The sequence below is a fragment of the Tursiops truncatus genome, chromosome 9, assembly GCF_011762595.2.
Source record: "Tursiops truncatus isolate mTurTru1 chromosome 9, mTurTru1.mat.Y, whole genome shotgun sequence".
In the NCBI taxonomy this organism is placed as follows: Eukaryota; Metazoa; Chordata; class Mammalia; order Artiodactyla; family Delphinidae; genus Tursiops; species Tursiops truncatus.
This window is the reverse complement of record NC_047042.1, coordinates 7,627,517-7,651,691: the sequence shown is the minus strand read 5'-3', so window position 1 is coordinate 7,651,691 and position 24,175 is coordinate 7,627,517.

The window sequence follows — 24,175 nt, the reverse complement described above, 5'->3', positions numbered from 1 at the left end:
TTATTGTGATATTTTTCGGCATGGATTTGTTTGGGTTTATCCCATTTGCTTTTTGCTCAGCCTCTTGAATCTGGACACTTGTGCATTTTACCAAATTTTAGTTTTCAGTCATTTCTAAAAATACTCTTTCAGCCCCACTCTCTTTCTCATCTCCTTCTGGGACTCTGTACAAATATTGGATCTCTGGTTATTATCCAAAGGTCTCTGAAACTGTTCTTGTTTTCATCTCTCCTCTGTTCAGTTTGGTGAATTCTATTCAACCATCCTCATGTTCATTGGTTTTATTTATTCATTGGTCATCTCCACTCTACTATTGATCCCATCTTCCAAGTTTATTTTAATTTCTAATGTAGTATTTTTGTTTCCATAATTTTCACTTGGTTCTTTTTCTTAATACCTATTTCTTTGTTGAGATTTTCTACCTTTTTTATTTTTTTCAAGAGAATGCTGAATTGATCATTGAAACATTTTCATGACATCTGCTTTAAAGTTCTCAGATAATTTCAACATCTGATTCATCTTGGTCTTGGCACTAGTTGATTTTTTTTCCTCATTCAGTTATAATTTTTTGGCTCTTGGCATAACAGGGGATTTTCCATTGTATTCTGGACATTTGTCTCTGATATTAAGAGATTCTGGATCCTATGTAAGTCTCTATTTCAGCAGCCAGTCACCCTGTTTACATTTGATGTGGTGGTCCTGGTCTGCTGAAGGCTGTGGTCCCATTGACAGTTCAATCAGAGTCATTCCATACTATTTTGGTCTGTGTAATTTATCTGGTGCTTCTGAGGTTCCTGCTGGTCCCCAGTGTTGCTGCCTGAGGGGCAGAGGGGTTTCCAGGTAGAGTCTCTGTGTAGCGGAAAAGAGGCTTCCTGGCTGGATGCTTGTCAGGAAACCCTAAGAGTATCTCCTTGCTGTCCTATGTCTTGAGGGAAGGGAGTTTACACCTGTGGGACAAGGAGACATTCTGAGCCAGGACCTACACCATAGCTGGGCCCCTCCTAACCCTGCATCCCTAGTTGGGAGGGAACTCTTGGGGCCACAGGGGCTTCCTTGTGTGGCAGCATCCCTCTACCTGTGAGTAGAGTGTCCTGGCCAGGACACTTCTTAGGCCGGGTCCCTCCTGACCACCCTAGTATCACCTAGTGGGAAAAAGGGATCTCAGGATTGTGGGGATTCCCCTCCACACCCAGCTGAGGCCCAGGGTTTCTAGGCAGGGGAGGAAAGTCCTTCCTGGCCCTGTGGTTAGTGAGACTCAGGATGTTCCTGGCTCTCCTGGTGTCCCCATTTCACTCAGTCAGAGAGGAGAGTGAGCTTCCCTGCTGCTGGGTTGGGGGAAATGCGGGATCAGGGTCCACTTCTCCTGTTGAGTGGAGAGACATGCAATGTCCCGGCATGGTGTTGTACCTCCAATCCTGGCCCAAGCCCGTTCTCCGTCTTACCACCTTTCAGGGCTCTCCTTTAGTTGTCTGTCCCATTACTTCCAGGGTTTATAGTTGCATTTCATGGGGGAGCAGTTCTCCATCTTCTCCAGGCTGGAAGTCCTCAGAACACAAACTTAAATTTATAATATTTTACCATTTGATACAAAAATAGAAGATTTCACTATAAGTCAATGAAAGAACCAACAATAGGTTTAGGCAACAAGACCTCCTTGCTCTATTTTCTCAACAAGTATTTTCTGAGTACCTAGTGTATGCCCATAGCTGGTCTAGGCCATGCATGTACAGCTATAAACAAGATAGAGAGTTCTGCCCTCTGGAAACAACATTTTAGTGGAGAAGCCAGCCAATAATCAAGTATAAAATATACATAAAGCATGAATTTTAGGTAGTATTGTGTATCATTATGAAAATAAAGCAATTTAAGAAGCTGGTGTAGGGCAGAGGGGAGGGGAAGTTTAGGGTAAGAATTTTAGATTCAACTGAAGAGAACAATGGGAATATTCTACTGTCTCACTATGTTTCAGAAAGTGTGATATCCTTGGGAATTGTAGCGTGAAAGACAGACCAAATCTAAGGAGGTAAAGATCTGGATGTCTAATCCTGGCATTGCCACCGAACAGCTATGTGACTTTTTCCTGAATCTTGGTTTTTCTGTGTAATATGAGTATAATCATAAAACATGGCATGAATATTTTCATAAATTCTAAGGCATGAGACATAGACTATATTCATGTGAAATGTCACTGGAAGGAGACTATATTGATACTGAATAGGAAATGTTTAACACTCCATGATTTGATCTATCAAAACATCGCGGAATATTTCAGACACACTGAACAGTACCCCTATAATTACTCTAAGTGCCAGAGGTTGGAGTTATGCAAAAGATGAGCTGTCTTATTTTCATAAAATAATCAAATCCAGGTTATTTTGAACACTGCATTTTAAAAAGACAAATTATATAGAATTAATACTATCAAGAAAAAACCTATAGTAAGGGTGAGATCTCACAGAACCTAGTGCAGAGCACGTGTTGGGTGTGTGTGGCTCAGAAGTGAGGGAGAGAGGAAAGGGGAAGAAATGGAGCTCACATTTCTTCAGCAAGGGGTCCAGGAAGAAAGACCTGACTCAGGGAGCCACAGTGGGAAGATAAGGCAGGAGTAAACAGAAAGATGAACGCCAACATCACAATTTCACAATTTCACCTGTAAGTGAACTGTCTCTCCCTGGACCACAGAGGTGGGTAAGGCTGAAACTCAAACATATGTCTTCCAGAAGCAGAGGGCTGCATTCTTTCTCCTTACAACACCGTAGGACAAGAGAAAGGAGCAAACAAAACAGTCAGTGTAAGTAACAATAATCTGAGATACAATGGTTGACGCCAGGAGAAAATGACAGTGTTGAACTTTACCCGAGTCTGTGCTCCTAGGAAACAGAAGGTCAATAAATGCTCCCACGTCTGTGTTTGGGGAAGTGGTCCACTGCAAAGGCCTTCCCTTCCCCACACAACTTGGATAAGACTCATGATGCCCCCTGTTCACCTAGGACCAGGCCCGACAGTCCAAACTCCCATTGACCAATCTGGACAAATGCCTGCCATCTTGACCAGTCTTCAGCCAGGCTTCTCTTCTCCTCTGGCCCCTGAACTTGGCCTGTCATTGAGGACTGGAACGAGGCACTACCCCTCCTTATGGCCGCGTGGCTGAACCACACCAACCCCAAGTTGTCAGCTCCATCTTAGGCTCCCACCCCTCCCCGCCTCTATGTGACCGAGCTTTAGCCCACTCACAGGAATATGCCCAAGCCAGAGAAGCTTCCTGTCAACGTTCACCTTTGCCATCATCTGTTATGAAAACCAGAAGAATACCTCCTGCTGACACAGATGGTTAATGGTCCACAAGGAATAATGGTCATGAGATCGTAGTGGGTGGGAAAACCCTGGTTCCGGTCAGTGCTGATATGCTTCTCCCTAGTAGTCAGATTCTATCTTTGGCTTCAGCCCCTCTACGTGCCCATTTCAGGGACAGAATGCAGCTGCAAGTGCCTCTGGATCATCATCACCCACCCAAACCTGCCTGTACTTAATTTACCCAAAATAAACTTCATAATCGCACTATATGAAGTTGCCTACTTCCTTTTTCCATCTCAAATTTCCTACTCAGTTCGGTGAGCACTTTAGTTTCCCTTCCTACTTGGAAAATAGCCCCTTCAAGAATTGATCTCACGGGACTTCCCTGGTGGCGCAGTGGTTGAGAGTCCGCCTGCCGATGCAGGGAACACGGGTTCGTGCCCCGGTCCGGGAAGATCCCACATGCTGCGGAGAGGGTGGGCCCGTGAGCCATGGCCGCTGAGCCTGCGCGTGCCGAGCCTGTGCTCCGCAAAGGGAAAGGCCGCAACAGTGAGAGGCCCACGTACCACAAAAAAAAAAAAAAAAAAGAATTGATCTCAGGGAAATACATTCCTTTTCAACTGTCTGGTCACCTCTCATCCCATGCCTCCACAACATTTCTTTCTAGCATCTTTATGCCTCTCTATACAAGAAAGCCCCTTTCCTCCTGACCTTTCAGACAAATTCACTAGACCTCTTGGCAAAATTCAGCACAGTTGTCCAATGTCACTTTCTCTGAGCATAATGTTCTCTTGAATTTCAGGGCACAGCATTCCACTGGTTTTCATCTCGTATCTCTGGCTGCTCTTCTGTTGGCTCTGAGTTGAGGTCCTCCTCCTTTTTTAGCTGTCATCTTAATGGTAAAGATCATAAATAATGTTCATAAAGATTATAGTTATGCTCCAAGAGATAAATGAGCTCTTGGAGCTTCTTTTTCTCTTCTTCTCTTCTTCTCTTCTTCCTTCTCCTCCCTCCTCCTCTCCCTCTCCCTCCCCCTCCCCCACTTTTCTTCTCTCTCACCTTCTCTCCCTCTCTCTCTCTCTCTTCCTCTCTCTCCCTCTTTCTCTCTCTCTCTCTCCCCCGTCCCTCTTTCACATTGATTGTATTCTTTCTCATGACTTTAAATACCATCTCTATGCAAAAACTCCCAAATTTATATCTCCAACCAAAACTTCATTTCCTGCCCCAGTGTGTCTATCTGTCATGGACTAAATTGTGCTCTACCCCTAAAACTCATATGTTGAAGACCTTATCCCCAGTAAGTTAAAATTTGACCATATTTGGAGATAGGGCCTTTAAAGAGGTGATTTAAGTTAAAATGGGGCAGTTTGAATAGGCCTAATCCAATCTGACTGGTGTCCTCATTAAGAAGAGAAAATTGGTACACAGAGGGATACCAGGGATGGATACACACAGAGGAAACACCATGTGAGGATGCAACAGGCTGCCATCTGCAAGTCAAAGTCTTGGAAGAAACCAAACCTGCCAATACTTTGATCTCAGACTTCCAGCCTCCAGAACTGTGAGAAAATGATTTTCTATTGTTAAAAACCCTCAGTCTGTGGTATTTGTTATGGCAACCCTAGCAAACAAACACAATGTCCAACTGTCTGTTTGATATCTACCTTGGAGATGCCACAGGCATCTCAGCATATACTCATCCAAACTTGACCTTCCTCAAATCTTCTCCTCCCCGTTAAAGGTGCCCACCATCCAACTACTTGATCAAAATTAAAAACTAAGAGTGATTCTTGATTCTTCCCTGTTCAATATTACCAAATCCTTCCAATTATTCCAGTGAAATATTTATTTACGTTGCTAACTTTATGGTTCAGATGACTATTACTTCTTGATTGGCCTAATAATGTATGTCCATAAATTACCTCCCTGCTTCCATTCTTATCTCCCTAACGGACACTCTCCACTCAGTAGCCAGAGGGCTTTTACTAAATATTTTGTGCAGCTTTCCACTCGTCCTCGGAGAGAAGGAAGGTTGATCCAAATTCCCTATCCTGACGTCATGTCCAGATCCAGAGTCCCAACACCATGACATCTTATCTCTCCTCTTTCCTGGCCTTTGTCTTCATCTTCTTCTTTTTTTCTTTTCAATGACAGACTTTTCTTATGAAATCCATTTCCCTATTTATACCAAAATCCTGGCCTGATAATGTTCTTCATCCGTCCACCTGTATGATGCATGAACTTCAGTACTTCCAGAAGCAACAGGTGACTCTCACCGCTGAGACATTCTTGTCTAGGAATTTGAGTCCTGGGTGCCTTTGAAATCCAACACATGCATCTTATTAGCTACCTCATTAGGTACACATGGCTCATAAGTAAAGAGGGAAAACCTGGCTTTTCCGCACCTGTCGTCCTTTTCCTCCTCTATCTCCTCTATGTTTTATCCCCAGCTTACTCTCCCTTTCTAGAACATTCCCACATGAAAGCAATGCTTTCATTCAAGCCAACCTTTTTACTGCACTAGGAGGTAAGGGAGGGTGAGAAATGTGTGTGATTATCCAGGTGTCCTCGGGGCTTAACACTGAGCATAGAACTTTGTGACAAACATCACAATAGGTGCTTAATAATTCTTCATTAATTTGAAAATGACGTTTTAGCAAATTTGGGGGGTTTCTGAAAAATTAAGAACGATTTCAGGAAGAATTCCAAGGATCTCTGCCAGATCCCAGGAGAAGTCTGGACGCCTACTTTGTCTCACACAGCGCCCATTTCCTGTCAGGGGCCGAACCCCACGTTTGGAGACCACTCCTGCCTGTGCCTCGGGCAGCTGTGAGGGGCCCAGGGCTGTGGCATCTAACACACAGAGTGCTTGCTGTGCAAAATCACCTCCCACCTCGTGGAAACTGCACAGATGGGGAAACTGAGAGAAAGAGGCTGAGTAACTCGCACACAACCCATGTCTAGTAAGGGGTTGACCCAGGATTCAGCCCCAGCCATCAGGGTCCAACAGCTATGCTGGTAACCGCTATTCTAGGAGGGTCTCAGCTCCCGAGAGAGGAGTTGCTACACACCCCTAGTCCCCCATCCCACTGGAATCACTCTCCTTGTACTTCTGAGAAAAACAGAGGTATCAAGACACTCAGTCCACAAGCCAACTCTTCTGTTACTTGCATCTCAAAACAGGCTAAAAGGTGGGGTGATTTCATTGTTATCACTAGCTACCAAATTCCATAAGGGCAGACCTGAGGCCATTTCCCATCTTGTGTTCCTCACTGTACGCATTTTTGTCCAGAGAAGATCACTGGAGTAAGATCAATAAATAGCAAGCAGATAAGCAAATAAAATATTCTTAAAATATTAGGATGCTCACCTAGAAGCAAAATATCTTGACTTTCATTAACTTTCAATACAGAATGAATTAATCTAGAAAAAAATTAATACGGGAAAAAGCTGCATTTTTAGACTCTTAAAAATATACTTAAATGTTTTTATTTTTTTCTAGGTTGTCTGTGAAACAAGAAAACTCAGACGTCATTCTCGTTTACACACGTAACTGAAATCAGTTAAAGCCAATTTCATGAGCCAGATGGAAGGGAAGAACCCCTGGACACCTCGCAGTTCCCTGTCCATGCATCCCTGTGTCTAAATAGATTGCCAACCAGGTCTCGTATCAGAAATAGAGCCTTTGTTCACACAGCAATAAATTGAAGTGAGCTTACACTCCACATATAAACTGTATCCAGGACACAACTAACAAAATAACAAGAAGTGAACCATAAAGTTCTTGAAATGTTTAAGAATTACAGGAACTTCCTAAGAAAGAAACAAAAATATTATGCTTCGTAAAACATTAGTAGAGGTTGCACTGGAGTTGTTTTGTTTGGTCAGTAAACAGAGTCATTTTTTACCTCCTGAAGATGTTGGCTCAAACCCCAAGGGTGACTAAACCGAAAATTTTTCATGAAACCATGCTGTACAATGCAGCCAGCCCTCCACCGGTCTGAGGATGAGGACCATGGAAAGAGTGAACGTGCTCAGCCTCTCCATGCGGGGGTGCTGCAGGTGAGCCACCCGGAAGGGGCCTCTCATGAGTGAGGCGGGAAGGACGTGCCAATTGTGCTCTGGTGTTCACATCAGTGTGAAGGAGGAACAGGGGAACAGCCCGCTCCACCAGCATCCTGCCCTGCTCCCCCACTTCTCCAGGGGAAGCCTTGCTGCCCCAGAGGCTCATCCCAAAGGTTGCTACAGACTTTGTTTCTCATGACTTTAACGAGCGCTCCATGAGACAGGCTGTTTCATCCATCACCTGGGATCTGGTGAAAGCCTGCTGGGTGGCACGCATGGTGTCCTTGTGAATAAGCTGGTGCTCAAGGACCTCGTAGGGCCCTCCCATGGTCACACGCCAGTGCAGCTGATCAGAAACCGCATCCCAGATCATGTGATTTCAAGTTCCCTGCCCTTTGATCTACCAGCAACCCCACTCTTTTTCAATTCCAAAAGAATTGAAAGCAGGATCTTGAAGAGAAATCTGCACTCCCATGTTCACTGCAGCACTACTCACAATAGCCAAGATTTAACAAGCCAAATGTCCACTGACACAGGAAAGGATAAAGAAAATGTGAGATAGACATATAGATAGAGATAGAGATAGATAGAGTTAGATAGAGATGATAGAGATATAGATAGGTAGATGTAGATATAGACATAGATGTAGATATACGTATAGATAGATATAGATACAGATAGATATAGAGGTATATACTGATAGATATAGATAGGTATAGATATAGATAGATGTAGATTGATATAGATAGATATAGAAAGATATAGATAGATATAGATAGATAAAGATATAGATATATATAGATAGATGTAGATGTAGATGTAGATATAGATAGATATAGATATAGATGATATAGATATAGAGATAGATATAGGTAGATGTAGATATAGATAGATATAGACAGATATCGATATAGAGGTAGATATTGATAGATATAGATATATATAGAGGTAGATGTAGATGTAGATATAGAAATAAATGTAGATAGATAGAGATTTAGATAGAGATAGATAGATGTAGATGTAGGCATACATATAGATGGATATAGATATAGGTATAGATATAGATAGATATAGATATAGAGGTAGATATTGATAGATATAGATAGATGTAGATATAGAAATAAATGTAGATAGAGATTTAGATAGAGATAGATGTAGATGTAGGTATAGATATAGATAGATATAGATGTAGATGTAGATATATAGATATAGATGTAGATAGAGATAGATGTAGATATAGGTATAGATAGATATAGATATAGCTAGATGTAGATATAGAGATAGATATGGATACACACAGCAGAGTATTATTCAGTCTTAAACAAGAAGGAAATCCTATCATTTGCAACAACATGGAGGAGACTGGAGGACATTACACTAAGTGAAATAAGGACAAATACTGCTTGATTCCACTTAACATGAGGAATCTAAAATAGTCAGACCCATAGAAGCAGAGAGTAGAACGGTGGTTGCCAGGGGCTGGGTGGAGGGAGAAATGGGGAGATGTGCAGTAGGTATAAAGTTACAGTTATACAAGATAAATACATTCTAGAGACCTTCTGCACACCGTAGTGCCTATAGCTAACCATTTAGCATTGTGCACCTAAAAACTTGTTAAGAGGGTAGGTCTCAGCACAAAAAAAAGGCAAGGGGGACACAAGAAATCTCACGGAGGTAATGGATGTGTTTCTCACTTCGTGGTGATGGTATCAGGGGCGCAGGCAATATCCAAACTCGTCAAAATGTGTACAGTAAATAAGTGTAACAGTTGGTAGGTTACATATACCTCAGTGAAGCTGAACAAAGAAATATCAAGAATATCTATTTTAAATAAGAGTATGCATATTAGAACTCAGTTCTCATGGTATTTGCACAGGTTGCAGAGGAAGCTGCGAAAGACTCTAGTATTCCTCAGAAACTTTCTAGTTTCAATACATAGAATTCCCTGATGTGTGGAATTGGACAGCATGAGAAACAGAACAGGAGGAGACCTCCTTGTAAGGATCTCCCTGCCAGGGCCTCTGCTGGTTGACATGGACATGCATGGCATCCCATCAAAATCTGAAAAGTTCTCTTTGCCTTTCCAGGCAACCCAGCCTGTGGTCAGCAGTGATGGGCAATGAGAAGACACATGCTTGCCCAGTTGAGTCTGAGCCAACACCAGTAGGAAGGGCTGTGAAAGGCTGTTTGACCACAGTGGTTTTCTACGGCAAACAAAACCTAGACTAATGAAAAATGTCAATGAGAAGAAATCCGGAAAAAGCTACAGACAGAACTTCTGACTTTAGGGAAAAATATTCGGAATTGCCAACAATATATCTGGGAAATGGGCCACCTGGTTTTGAAGCCTCAGACACAACAAATGGTTCGGAGGACTTCGACCAGCCGACCTAAACCAGAACCAGACCTTTCACACGGGAACCCGCCTTGCTGCCGCTCCTGTGAGCTGCACTGGCTTGTGGCAACGTCGGGGAAACATTCTGCATGGCTGAGTGAGGGCTCAGAGGAAACTCACGACGGTCAGGAATGTACTGTTCTTTGAGCTATTTCCTTTAACAACTTGGAAGAAATAATAATTAATATAAACAGTAGTCACCAGACTTGGCCTGATGCAGGAGAAATAAGAGCACAAGATTTTCAAAGACTCAAGTTCAAGGGAAAGTTCTTTCTCCACTGTCCTGTGGGAAAGGGACTAAGTCAGTAAAACTCTCTGAGCCTCAGTTTTTCCTTCTGTAACATTAGCAGATACCTGCCTTGTAGGACTATTAATAGGCTTAGGTGCCCTGGAGGCATTGCCATGTGCTTCCTTATTATTCTCAATAGTTCTATAATCTGCAATTAGGTGTTAGATGATCCCCAATAAATTAGAAGAAATAACAACCAAAGCTAAAATGAGACTCCCGGAAGAAATTTCTGACTTCCAAAGAGATTATAGTCACAAAGACTTCAAGACATTAAATTTATCATATTTTCAAGAAACATTAAAATCCTTCCAGAATATATAGAAAGATGAAAAAAAATTATTTTACCAAGCACACTTAATGCTGATATGAAAGTATAATTAATGTAGATCAGAAAAGAAAAACTGCAGAACTAATCTCACAAGATAGTGATTGAGATCCTTAAATAATAGCTAATAAATATACTTTGAAATTCAAAAATAAGAATAAGATGGTGTTTGCCTAACACAAAGAAGAGTACTCACTTCAAGGCAGTTGCTCCTAACTTGGAAACATTAGCTGATTCTCAGTGATACCAGGAATATGAGAAACAGAAAGAGAGAGAGAGATTGAGACAGAAAAGACCCCAATAACACCATGATGGTTCAACATTGTTGAGGAGGATATTGTCAGTACAAATGACATTAAATATAAATTGTGGACTGGAAAAAATAAAACTGTATTTATCTGAATATGTGATTATGTAGAGAAAAATCCAAAGATCAGAACTAAAAATCCAAAGATAAGAACTTGGGTCACGTAAGAATCACAGAGACAAAGGCAGTAGCAGGCAGTTCTATGGGCCTGAGGAGGAGGAGAGAGCCCTGTCCCCATCAAGCCAGGCCCCTTGGGAGGCACAAGGTTTGAGGGCATGGGGTATCTTGCTCTCCACTTGTGGGTGAGACAATGGAAAGTCCACACCAATCTGAACGGGGCTGCTGTGGTCCAGGCCTGTACTTGCTGCAAACTCATGAATCAAAGACCCTCTTCAGGACAATGAGGGGGCACTGAGGAGAACCCCTGCGAGGAGGACCCAAGTGGAGCCCAGTAGGGGAAGCAGTGACAAGTCTAGATTTATAAATGGAATGAATGATGGTGAAAATGGAGACCAGAGAGTGCATAGCAGATCTTCCCTCTAGCTGATTGGAGAGGGCTTGAAAGGCAAATGGCTAGCAAGTGGCCTTGCGAGATTAACCAAAAATAAAAGGATGGGCAGGAAAGAGGGAGTAGGTGGAGGCCACTAGCTCTTTTCAACACTCTTCATAGTAGAAGCTAAATAACATCATCCCCAGACACACAAAGGCTAAGACAGCTCCATGCTAGCAGACCTGTTATGGTCTGATTGTGTGTGTCACCCCCATAATTCATTTGTTGAAATTCTATCCCCCAAGGTGATGGTATTAGGAGGTGGGACTTTTAAAAAGTAATTAGGTCATGAGGATAGAGCCCTCACAAATGGAATTAATGATCTTGAAGAAGGGGCCCCAAAGAGGTCCCTTCCTCTCCTTCCACAATGTAAGGGTAAAAGAAGTAGGCAGTCTTCAACCCAGAAGACAGAAGACAGGCTCTTACCAGCACCTGGCCATACTGGCACCCTCATCTCAGACTTCCAGCCTCCAGGATTGTGAGAAACCAACGCCTGATGTTTATAAGCCAATCAACCTATGCTACTTTGTTGTAGCATTCAGAACTGACCAAAACACTACCTTACAAGGAATACTAAAGGATGTCCTTCAAGTGGAATGGAAGTGATACTGGCAAGATGGTAATCCAAACCCACAGGAAGAGATGGAGAGCACCGGAAAACACATAAGTACTTCAAAAGACGTTAGAATAATAATTAGAATATAGTATTGTTGGGTTTATAACACATGTAGGTATTTTCTATATGTTTCCATAGCAATAATGGAACATCGGAAGTGAGGAAACCATTGAGCATCATGGTTGCTGAGCTTACAGCCCATCAGCCTGAGACTCTCTCAGCTGAGCAGGCAGAGGGGAGGCTGGTCACCGCTAAGGCATCAGCACATTTCCAAGAGAAGCAACAGAGGCCCAACTGTGTCTCTGAGAACAGAGCCAGGCAGGAATTTCTCTACTAGCGGAAAGCTTTCCCCCTTAGAATAAATGTATGGCAGGCATTAAATAGAGCATGGCCAAGAGGACTAGCTCCCCTCATCTCATAGATAATCAGTTCAAATTTGAATTTAGAGTTACTGTAGCAACCATGGACTTTTCCCAAAGACAAATAAGAGCCCTGATGTGGGAAAGTGGCACCTCAGCACAGGATTGCACAAGACAGCCATCACTGTCAGGCACGTACCCGGGCCTCAACAGAAGCTGATGAGCCACACGTGCCGGCAAAGGGCTCTCACAGTCCTGAGGGAGTCGGGCCAGAGACACTGAGCCTAGGCCGACTGTACTGTACAAGCACTCAAGACATACTCAAAACTGGAGGTTTCATTTGAGTTCAGTCATTACTTTCTTTTCTCGTCTTCACGAAGTCTTAAGTTAAAACCTCTTCTCCTTGCGGCTATGAGTTGACATCTGGGCCCGGACGCTGCTGTATGAACCCTGAGGTGAGTCCAGAATGAGCCCAACCTTCATAGAAGGCGGCTTGATCTTGGCTGTGCATCCCTGTAGAAGGTCCATGGGAGCACAGCTCAGAAAGGCCCCAAAGAGCCTCCTGAGAGCGATTTCCGGGGACCACCAGATTTGTACTCTAAGCCAGATAGGTCTTGGTCTGTATACTGGTTAATTTTCTAAAATGGTAAACTAATCTGGGTTCTCTCAAATAGTAAGATAGATTTAACTGTTTCTTATCAGCAGGACCTTTTCTAGAGTATATTTTTAGTTTCTTTATGAGGCCAGATATCAGCAAGTACATTAAATGTACACTTGTCTTTGTTGAAAGACTTGTAAAAATTTAGTAATTTTTCTAAATTTGAAATCTGTTTTACTTAAAATCCAATAAAATAATAATATTCACATTGCAGTTTTATAATTCTATAATCAAATTCTAGTCTTATAATTTTATACTCACCCAATTCTTTTCACTTTTTAGCCCCATGGGAAACATTTTCCACTTCGCATATCAGCCATTCTTGGCATTTAGCTGTGGGAAGGTTCTTGCTTTGATCTATAACACACATGGATTTATAGTCAGGTGTCGAAGCCACGACAAGAAAAAGTTTCTTTTTATTTGTGAGGTCACAAGCTTTAAAACTTAGCTTAAGAAATGGGCAAAGATTCATAATTTTTCTACTCTTAAACTGGCAAATTGAAACTTTAGATTTTCTTTTCAGTTCTATGCCTGCCGTGGATGAAAGATGCCCTCATGTTCTGAGAGAGTCTCCTCCCCTCGCTCATGGGAGAACTTGCTGCCCAGGGCTTGCAGCAGACGAGAGAGTCAGCTTCAGCCTCCCAGAAGGCTGTCACTCAATGCCAGGGTTGGATGTTGGCAAGAGTGTGGGCTGGAAAATTGGCCTCCAGCCTGGGCAGGACCATAGAACATTGACTCTGGGTTGTACCAGGCCCCCAACTTCCTGACTCCACGCTTCACAGTCCAGGAGGGCAACCTGGGTCGCTTTTGTGAAACATGAGAAAAACTCAGGCTCTGAAGAGCACGTTACTGTGGTGGTGTGTTTTCTCCTGCCTGAAGAAAAGAGGCAGATAAGATGGATCCAGCCAAAGTCAGTTTCTTTGAGAATGCTAGGACTTTGGGGTGAGCCAGTTCTTTATTTAGGATTTTCTTTAAAAAAAAAAAAAACAAGCTAAATTAATGTATTTTAATGGAAACTGGTGGATTATATGGGCAGAGTAAAAATTGGCACCCTATTGTAGGGAAGTTAAAAGGCCAGACCCAAGTCAATTTTCGAACATGAAAAAAATCAGTTGTCAATGACATAATGCTGAGCCACTTAGAAAGGGATGCAGATTGAAGCTCATGCATTTTATGGTCATTTCACTTCAATTAAAAATGGAATCTGAGGGCTTCCCTGGTGGCGCAGTCGTTGAGAGTCCGTCTGCCGATGCAGGGGACACGGGTTCGTGCCCCGGTCCGGGAAGATCCCACATGCCGCGGAGCGGCTGGGCCCGTGAGCCATGGCCGCTGAGCCTGCGCATCCGGAGACTGTGCTCCGCAAAGGGGGAGGCCACAGCAGTGAGAGGCCCATGTACCGCAAAAAAAAAGGAATCTGAGAGGATGGAATGACTTCTCCATGATTTTTGTTCATCCAGTGTGGGCTTCCAAATCACTGCGCCCATGTGAACCTGGATGATTTCGACCCACCCACCTCCGATGGACCTTTGAACTCTCTCCTCACCTGTAAAACTTCCACTCCGTTGTGATCTACTTCACCAGGTTGTTCTCAGGATTAAATTAGAAAAGTATGAGATGAGAGTTTGCCCCCCCTCCTTGGCGCGCACCCTGCAGGCAGTCACCAATTACAGTTCTCACACTAGTCATCCCTTCTCCCACCAGTCGTGATGCTCACAGACACGGAAATCAGAGAGCCCTGGCTGTCCTGCTGGAAGCGAGGCCCAGAGTGGCTAAGGGGCTCGCTAATGGCCACATTCCATGCATACCTTCTGCTGCTCCTCTATGGTCAGGCCTCTTGCGATGATACCACAGCTGCTGCTTTGCAAAAGCTGTTTGAGAAGAGACCGAGACTGCTCTGTGTGACCCTAATCTTTGCTCTCCTTGAAACTCCAGCTAGCCTCAATGTTAAGATAAACTCTTGGAAGGCATCTGAAGGAAACGCAAATATTTTGACCATGAAAAGAACCTCTAAATCTAAATAACAAATGTCAAAGGCCTGGTTTGTATTAGGCAACTTTACTTATCTCCTGGCTTACAGGACACTTTGCTTGACTCATTTACCAGTGACTGTCTCTCTGGGACCTTGGACAGCCAGCAAGATACCGGTCTGCAAAGACGGCGATGCTAAATGCATTCAAGCATTTCCCTTGAGTAGAGGTGATTTCTAGCTTCCTAGACATTTTCACCATGTCTTCTCGTGGAACCTGTGCACAGAGCAGCTGGGAAGCGTTGGTGTAGAAGGGGGCCATTGTAAGGACAATATTCTGCAGGTACTTTGAGATGATCCTGAGCATTCTTTCCTCCCCTATCCCTCATGACAGTATTTTCAGAGGGTTTTGGCTGGTTCATGTAAACGGATTTGGGAATTTTAAAAGAATGTTTACAGTATTCAACTTATTGCCTGCTTAGAATGATAGACTTGAGTCATCCAACGAAGATCCTGAGGATTAAATATTTGGCAGAAATTACCCACATTTATTCATTCAATCCATTCTCTGCACACATCCTTACTGTTTGCTGTGTGCCAGGCATTCCTCCAGGAGCTGGAAGATGCTCAGTAACATATGTCCCTGGGACTTAAACCCAGTTTTAACATAAGCCACAATCAAGAGGTTTTAAGCACGTATATGTGTGAAGCACTGTACAAATCTATGTCTCAACACACTCTTATAAAGTCAGTATATACGTTGTCCCATACTACAGTTGAGGAACCTGGTCACCACCATCCAGCTCAGGCATGTGCTCTGGGACGTCATGACTCTCCAACCACGGTAGGAAGTGCTGAGGGGAGCACATCCACCCACACTTGTCACGCGTGTCTTAGAAAACACAGGTGCCAATTAATGTCATGTTGTCTGTCCTACGAGGTCCACATTAAATTGGCATGAATCCCTGCTTTCTCCAAGATTTTTGTCACTTCCTGATGGCTTACCCTACTCAGCTCCAATTTCCTTATTTTAAACTGAACTTTTATTTTCATCTCCCAAAGGGTGTGGCTCATCTCTCCTCTTGTCCATTCTCGATCCCAGTCTACTGCCCATCCACATAGAGCATCTGTGGATTCCAGATTTTAATGAATTTTGTTTTCGGTGACAGTGGAGGGCAACAACGCAGCACTAAACAGCAAAAAAATAGGAGATTTTTAAAAATTAAACTTGGGGCTTCCCTGGTGGTGCAGTGGTTGAGAATCTGCCTGCCAATGCAGGGGACACGGGTTCGAGCCCTGGTCTGGGAAGATCCCACATGCCACGGAGCAACTGAGCCACAACTACTGAGCCTGCGCATCTGGAGCTTGTGCTCCACAACAAGAGAGGCCACGACAGTGAGAGGCCCGTGCACTGCGATGAAAAGGGGCCCCCGCTTGCCGCAACTAGAGAAAGCCCTCACACAGAAACAAAGACCCAACACAGCCAAAAATAAATAAATAAATTTTAAAAGAAATTAAACTTGAATATTAGATATGTTTTTATTCTGTGGTTCTTTTCTCACACCCCAAACTGAATTTCTCACTGGCTGCTAATCCTGTACAGGCATCTCACCCACTACTGTGTTGCTCAGTCCTCTTATATCCATCATTTCATTGCCACTTTCCTCCAAACTTATATTTCTTATGCATGTCATGATACAGTTCATTTTGTTTTGCTTTATCTTCCTAAGCCAGGTTTCATGATCCTTGCCCTTCATTTACAAAGTGGCATATCAAAGGTTTTTTTATTAATATGTGGATAGCTATTAAAAGTGGAAAGTATACCAGTCTGATAAGGACAGAAGCACCAATACTTGGTTGCATTTTAAATAGAATTTGGGTTGTCCTGACTCCTGTGAGGTAGGTATTAATCATCACCTGAGCGTCAATGACTTACCCAGGATCACAGAGGGGAAAGAGGCGGAGGCAGGACCTGAGTGCACATCTTCCTCCCTACATCCTCCTCATAGTCCTTCCTCCCCACCAGGATGCCACACCCATGAATAAGGACATAAATCCACCCAACACACGGAAACCATAATCAAAATACAATGATAACAACCAAGAAAAATGAAACAGGTGTACATCTAACAAGCATGTCCAGGACTTGTACACTGAAACCTACAAAGTGCTAATGAAAGAGCTCAAAGAAAACCTAAATAAATGGAGATACATACTGTGTTCATGGATTGGAAGAGTCAATACAGTAAAGATGACACGTCTCCTTAAAATGAACCACAGTTTTCATGCAATTCCTACAAAATCTGAGCAAGGTTTTCCTAGACATAGACAGGTATATTCTAAAAATATGTATGAAAAGCCACAGACTCTATGGCTACAGCAATCTTAATGAAGAATAATAAAGTGGAGGAAACATTCTTCCTAATATTAAGGCTTGTTATATAGTTACAGTAATCAAGACACTGTAGTATTGTTCGAGGGGTAGACACATAGATCAACAAAACATGATGGACAACATCATTAGTATTTTCGAAAATGCAAACTGGAATGATATAACACTATGTACCTATTAGGATAACTATGATAATATTAAAGACAGATAATAACAAGTGTTGGTAAGGATGTGGAGAAACTGGAGCTCTTAAACATTGCGGTGGGAATGTAAAAGGAGCAGCCACTTTGGAAGACAGTTTGAAAGTTTCTTACAATGTTAAACGTGAATTTACCCTATGACCTAGAAATTCCACTCCAAGAGAATTTGAAATGAAATGAGTAATGAAAACATATGTACAAACAAAAACTTGTATACAAATGATCATAGCCATGTTAGTCATAATGGCTAAAATGTACAAGCAGTCCAAATGTCCATCAACTTGTAAATGCATAAATAAAATATGCTTTATTAGTATGAATATCAAATATAATAGAATACAATTAGCAATAAAATAGAAATGGACCACTGGTACATATTATATGAATAAACCTCAAAAATATTTTACTAGATATCAGATGCAAGCTGCATATTGCATGATTCATTTACATGAAATGACAAGAATAGGGATTTACTGCAAACAAGAACAAAGAATATTTTTCAGGTATTGGAAGTATTCTAAAACACTTGTGTTGAAGACCTTCAAGATGGCGGAGAATAAGATGTGAAGATCACCTTCCTCCCCACAAATACATCAGAAATACATCTATATGTGGAACAACTCCTAAAGAACACCTACTGAACACTGGCAGAAGACCACAAACTTCCCAAAAGGGTCTTGGTGCTCCGTCCGGGTGTCAGGCCTGTGCCACTGAGGTGGGAGAGCCGAGTTCAAGATATTGGTCCACCAAAGACCTCCCAGCTCCATGTAATATCAAACGGCAAAAGCTTTCCCAGAAATCTCCATCTCAATGCAAAGACCCAGCTCCGCTCAATGACCAGCAAGCTACAGTGCTGGACACCCTATGCCAAACAACTAGCAAGACAGGAACACAACCCCACCCATTAGCAGAGAGGCTGCCTAAAATCATAATAAGGTCACAGATACCCCAAAATACACCACCAGATGTGGTTCTCCCACCAGAAAGACAAGATCCAGCCTCATCGACCAAAACACTGGCACCAGTCCCCTCCACCAGAAAACGTACAAAACCAACTGAATCAAGCTTAGCCACTGGGGGCAAACACCAAAAATAATGGGAATTACAAACCAGCAGCCTGTGAAAAGGAGACTCCAAACACAGTAAGTTAAACAAAATGAGAAGACAGAGAAACACACAGCAGATGAAGGAGCAAGGTAAAAACCCACCAGACCGAACAAATGAAGAGGAAATAGGCAGTCTAACTGAAAAAGAATTCAGAGTAATGATAGTAAAGAGGATCCAAACTCTTGGAAATAGAATGGAGAAAATACAAGAAACATTTAACAAGGACCTAGAAGAAATAAAGAGTAAACAAACAATGGTGAACAACACATTAAATGAAAGTAAAAATTCTCTAGAAGGAATCAATAGCAGAATAAATGAGGCAGAAGAACGGATAAGTGACCTGGAAGATAAAATAGTGGAAATAACAACCACAGAGCAGAATAAAGAGAAAGGAATGGAAAGAATTCAGGACAGTCTCAGAGATCTCTGGGACAACATTAAAAGCACCACATTCGAATTATAGGGTTCCCAGAAGAAGAAGAGAAAAAGAAAGGGACTGAGAAAACATTTGAAGAGATTATAGTTGAAAACTTCCCTAATATGGGAAAGGAAATGGTCAATCAAGTCCAGGAAGTGCAGAGAGTCCCATACAAGATAAATCCAAGGAGAAACACACCAAGACACATATTAATCAAACTATCAAAAATTAAGTACAAAGAAAAAAATATTAAAAGCAGCAAGGGAAAAGCAATAAATAACACACAAGGGAATCCCCATAAGGTTAACAGCTGATCTTTCAGGAGAAACTCTGCAAGCCAGGAGGGAGTGGCAGGACATATTTAAAGTGATGAAGGGAAAAACCTACAACCAAGATTACCCAGCAAGGATCTCATTCAGATTCAATGGAGAAATTAAAAACTTTACAGACAAACAAAAGGTAAGAGAATTCAGAACCACCAAATCAGCTTTACAACAAATGCAAACGGAACTTCTCTGGGCAGGAAACACAAAAGAAGGAAAAGACCTACAATAACAAACCCAAAACAATTAAGAAAATGGTAATAGGAACATATATATCAGTAATTACCTTAAATGTAAATGGATTAAATGCTCCAACCAAAAAGACATAGGCTGGCTGAATGGATACAAAAGCAAGACCCATATCTATGCTGTCAATAAGAGACCCACTTCAGACCTGGGGACACATACAGACTAAAAGTGAGGGGATGGAAAAAGATATTCCATGCAAATGGAAATCAGAAGAGGTCTGGAGTAGCAATTCTCATATCAGAAAAAATAGACTTTTAAATAAAGACTATTAGAAGAGACAAAGAAGGACACTACATAATGATCAAGGGATCAATCCAACAAGAAGATATAACAATTGTAAAAATTTAAGGACCCACCATAGGAGCACCTCAATACATAAGGCAAATCCTAACAGCCATAAAAGGGGAAATCGACAGTAACAAAATCATAGTAGGGGACTTTAACACCCCACTTTCACCAATGGACAGATCATGCAAAATGAAAATAAATAAGGAAACACAAGATTTAAATGATACACTAAACAAGATGGCCTTAATTGATATTTTTAGGACATTCCATCCAAGAACAACAAATACACTTTCTTCTCAAGTGCTCATAGAACATTCTCCAGGATAGATCATATCCTGGGTCACAAATCAAGCCTTGGTAAATTTAAGAAAATTGAAATTGTATCAAGTATCTTTTCTGACCACAACTCTATGAGACTAGATATCAATTACAGGAAAAAAAAACTGTAAAAAATACAAACATATGGAGGCTAAACAATACACTACTAAATTACCAAGAGATCACTGAAGAAATCAAGGAGGAAATCAAAAAATACCTAGAAACAAATGACAATGAAAACACGATGACCCAAAAGCTATGGGATTCAGCAAAAGCAGTTCTAAGAGGGAAGTTTAGAGCAATACAATCCTACCTCAAGAAACAAGAAGCATCTCAAATAAACAACCTAACCTTACACCTAAAGCAATTAGAGAAAGAAGAATTAAAAAAAACCCCAAAGTTAGCAGAAGGAAAGTAATCATAAAGATCAGATCAGAAATAAATGAAAAAGAAATGAAGGAAACAATAGCAAAGATCAATAAAACTAAAATCTGGTTCTTTGAGAAGATAAACAAAATTGATAAACCACTAGCCAGACTCATCAAGATAAAAAGGGAGAAGACTCAAATAAATAGAATTAGAAATGAAAAAGGAGAAGTAACAACTGACCTGGAGAAATACAAAGGATCATGAGAGATTACTACAAGCAACTATATGCCAACAAAATGGAAAAGCTGGAAGAAATGGACAAATTCTTAGAAAACACAACCTTCTGAGACTGAACCAGGAAGAAATAGAAAATTCAAACCAACCAATCACAAGCACTGAAATGGAAACTGTGACTATAAACCTTCCAACAAACAAAATCTGAGGATCAAATGGCTTCTCAGGTGAATTCTACCAAACATTTAGAGAAGCGCTAACACCTATCCTTCTCAAACTCTTCCAAAATATAGCAGAGGGAGGAACACTCCCAAACTCATTCTATGAGGCCACCATCACCCTCACACAAAAACCAGGCAAAGATGTCACAGAAAAAGAAAACTACAGGGCAATATCACTGATGAACATAGATGGAAAAATACTAGCAAACCAAATCCAACAGCACATTAAAAGGATCATACACCATGATCAAGTGAGGTTTATCCCAGGAATGCAAGCACTCTTCAACATAAGCAAATCAATCAATGTGATAAACCACATTAACAACTTGAAGGAGAAAAATGATATGATCATCTCTATAGATGGAAAAAAGCTTTTGACAAAATTCAACACACATTTATGACAAAAACCCTCCAGAAAGTAGGCAGAGAGAGAACTTATCTCAACATAATAAAGGCCATATATGACAAACCCACAGCCAACATTGCTCTCAATGGTGAAAAACTGAAACCATTTCCTCTAAGATCAGGAAAAAGACAAGGTTGTCCACTCTCACCACTAGTATCCAACATAGTCTTGGAAGTTTTAGCCACAGCAATCAGAGAAGAAAAACAAATAAAAGGAATCCAAATCGGAAAGAAGTAAAGCTGTCACTGTTTGCAGATGACATGATACTAAACAAAGAATCCTAAATATGCTACCAGAAAACTACGAGAGCTCATCAATGAATTTGGTAAAGTAGCAGGATACAAAATTAATGCACAGAAATCTCTTGGATTCCTATACACTAATGATGAAAAATCTGGAAGAGAAATTTAGGAAACATTCTCATTTACCATTGCAACATAAAGAATAACATACCTAGGAATAAATCTACCTTAGGATATAAAAGACCTGTATGCAGACAACTATAAGAACTGATGAAAGAAATTAAAGAGGATACAAACAGATGGAGAGATATACCATGTTCTTGGATTGGAAGAATCAACATTGTGAAAATGACTATACTACCCAAAGCAATCTACAGAGTCAATGCAATCTCTATCAAACAACCACTGCCATTTTTCACAGAACTAGAAGAAAAATTTTCACAATTTGTATGGAAACACAAAAGAGCCTGAATAGCCAAAGCAATCTTGAGAAAGAATAACAGAACTGGAGGAATCAGGCTCCCTGACTACACACTATACTACAAAGCTACAGTAATCAAGACAGTATGATACTGGCACAAAAACAGAAATATAGATCAATGAAACAGGATAGAAAGCCCAGAGATAAACCCACACACATATGGTCACCTTATATTTGAAAAAGGAGGCAAGAATATACAATTTAGAAAAGACAGTCTCTTCAATAAGTGGTGCAGGGAAAACTGGACATATACGTGTCAAAGAATGAAATTAGAACACTCCCTAACACCATACACAAAAGTAAACTCAAAATGGACTAAAGACCTAAATGTAAGACCAGATACTATAAAACTCTTAGAGGAAAACGTAGGCAGAACACTCTATGACAAAAATCACAGCAAGATCCTTTTTGACCCACCTACTAGAGAAATGGAAATAAAAACAAAAATAAACAAAGGGACCTAATGAAACTTAAAAGCTTTTGCACAGCAAAGGAAACCATAAACGAGACAAAAAGACAACCTTCAGAATTGTAGAAAATATTTGCAAATGAAGCAACTGACAAAGGATTAATCTCCAAAATATACAATCAGCTCATGCAGCTCAATATCAAAAAAAACAAACAACCCAATCCAAAAATGGGCAGAAGACCTAAATAGACATTTCTGCAAAGAAGATATACAGATAACCAACAAACACATGAAAGGATGCTCAACATCATTAATCATTAGAGAAATGCAAATCAAACCTACAATGAGGTATCACCTCACACCAGTCAGAATGGCCATCATCAAAAAATCTACAAACAATAAATGCTGGAGAGGGTGTGGAGAAAAGGGACCCTTCTTGCACTGTTGGTGGGAATGTAAATTGATACAGCCACTATGGAGAACAGTATGTAGGTTCCTTTAAAGAAACTAAAAAGAGAGCTACCATATGACCCAGCAATCCCACTACTGGGCATATACCCTGAGAAAACCATAGTTCAAACAGAGTCATGTACCGCAATGTTCATTGCAGCTCTATTTACAATAACCAGGTCATGGAAGGCACCTAAGTGTCCATCGACAGATGAATGGATAAAGAAGATGTGGCACATATATACAATGGAATGGAATATACTCAGCCATAAAAAGAAATGAAATTGAGTTATTTGTAGTGAGGTGGATGGACCTAGAGTCTGTCATACAGAGAGAAGTAAGTCAGAAAGAGAAAAACAATACAGTATGCTAACACATATATATGGAATCTAAAAAAAAAAAAAAAATTGGTTCTGAAGAATCTAGGGGCAGGACAGGAATAAAGACGCAGACGTAGAGAATGGACTTGTGGACATGGGGAGGGGGAAAGGTAAGCTGGGACGAAGTGAGAGTTGGCATGGACATATATACACTACCAAATGTAAAATAGATAGCTAGTGGGAAGCAGCCACATAGCACAGCAAAATCAGCTCGGTGCTTTGTGACCACCTAGAGGGGTGGGATAGGGAGGGTAAGAGCGAGACGCAAGAGGGATGAGTTATGGGGATATATGTATATGTTTAGCTGACTCACTTTGTTATAAAGCAGAAACTAACACACCATTGTAAAGCAATTATACTCAAATAAAGATGTTAAAAATAAAAAAATAAATGGCCACACTCTTCAAAATGTTAAAAAGTAAAATAAAAGTAAACAAGAAAAAATAATAATAAAACACCAGTGTTTAGATTGTGCTAATGGCTGCACAACTCCCTAAATTTACTGAAATCATCAAGTTACACCTAAAATGGGTGAAATCTTGGTATGTAAATTATATCACAATAAAATTATTTTTTTTTTTAAATAAGTATATTATGACAGACTTCTGCCAAACGGTATAGGGTGTTTTGAGGAACGGATGCCCTTTTAATTCCTCAGAAGGGCAAGATGATCCTGAGTTAGGTTGGAAACATAGGCTATAGACCAGATCGCACAGGATCTTGGGGCCATATTGCATGATTAAGGCTTGATTCTTCAGGCAATGGGAGACTACCCACAGTTTTTAGGCCAGTGATGGAGTCTGATCAGAGCTGTGGTTTAGAAAGCTTGTTTGGGCATAAACATGGAAGATGGTTTCAAAGAAA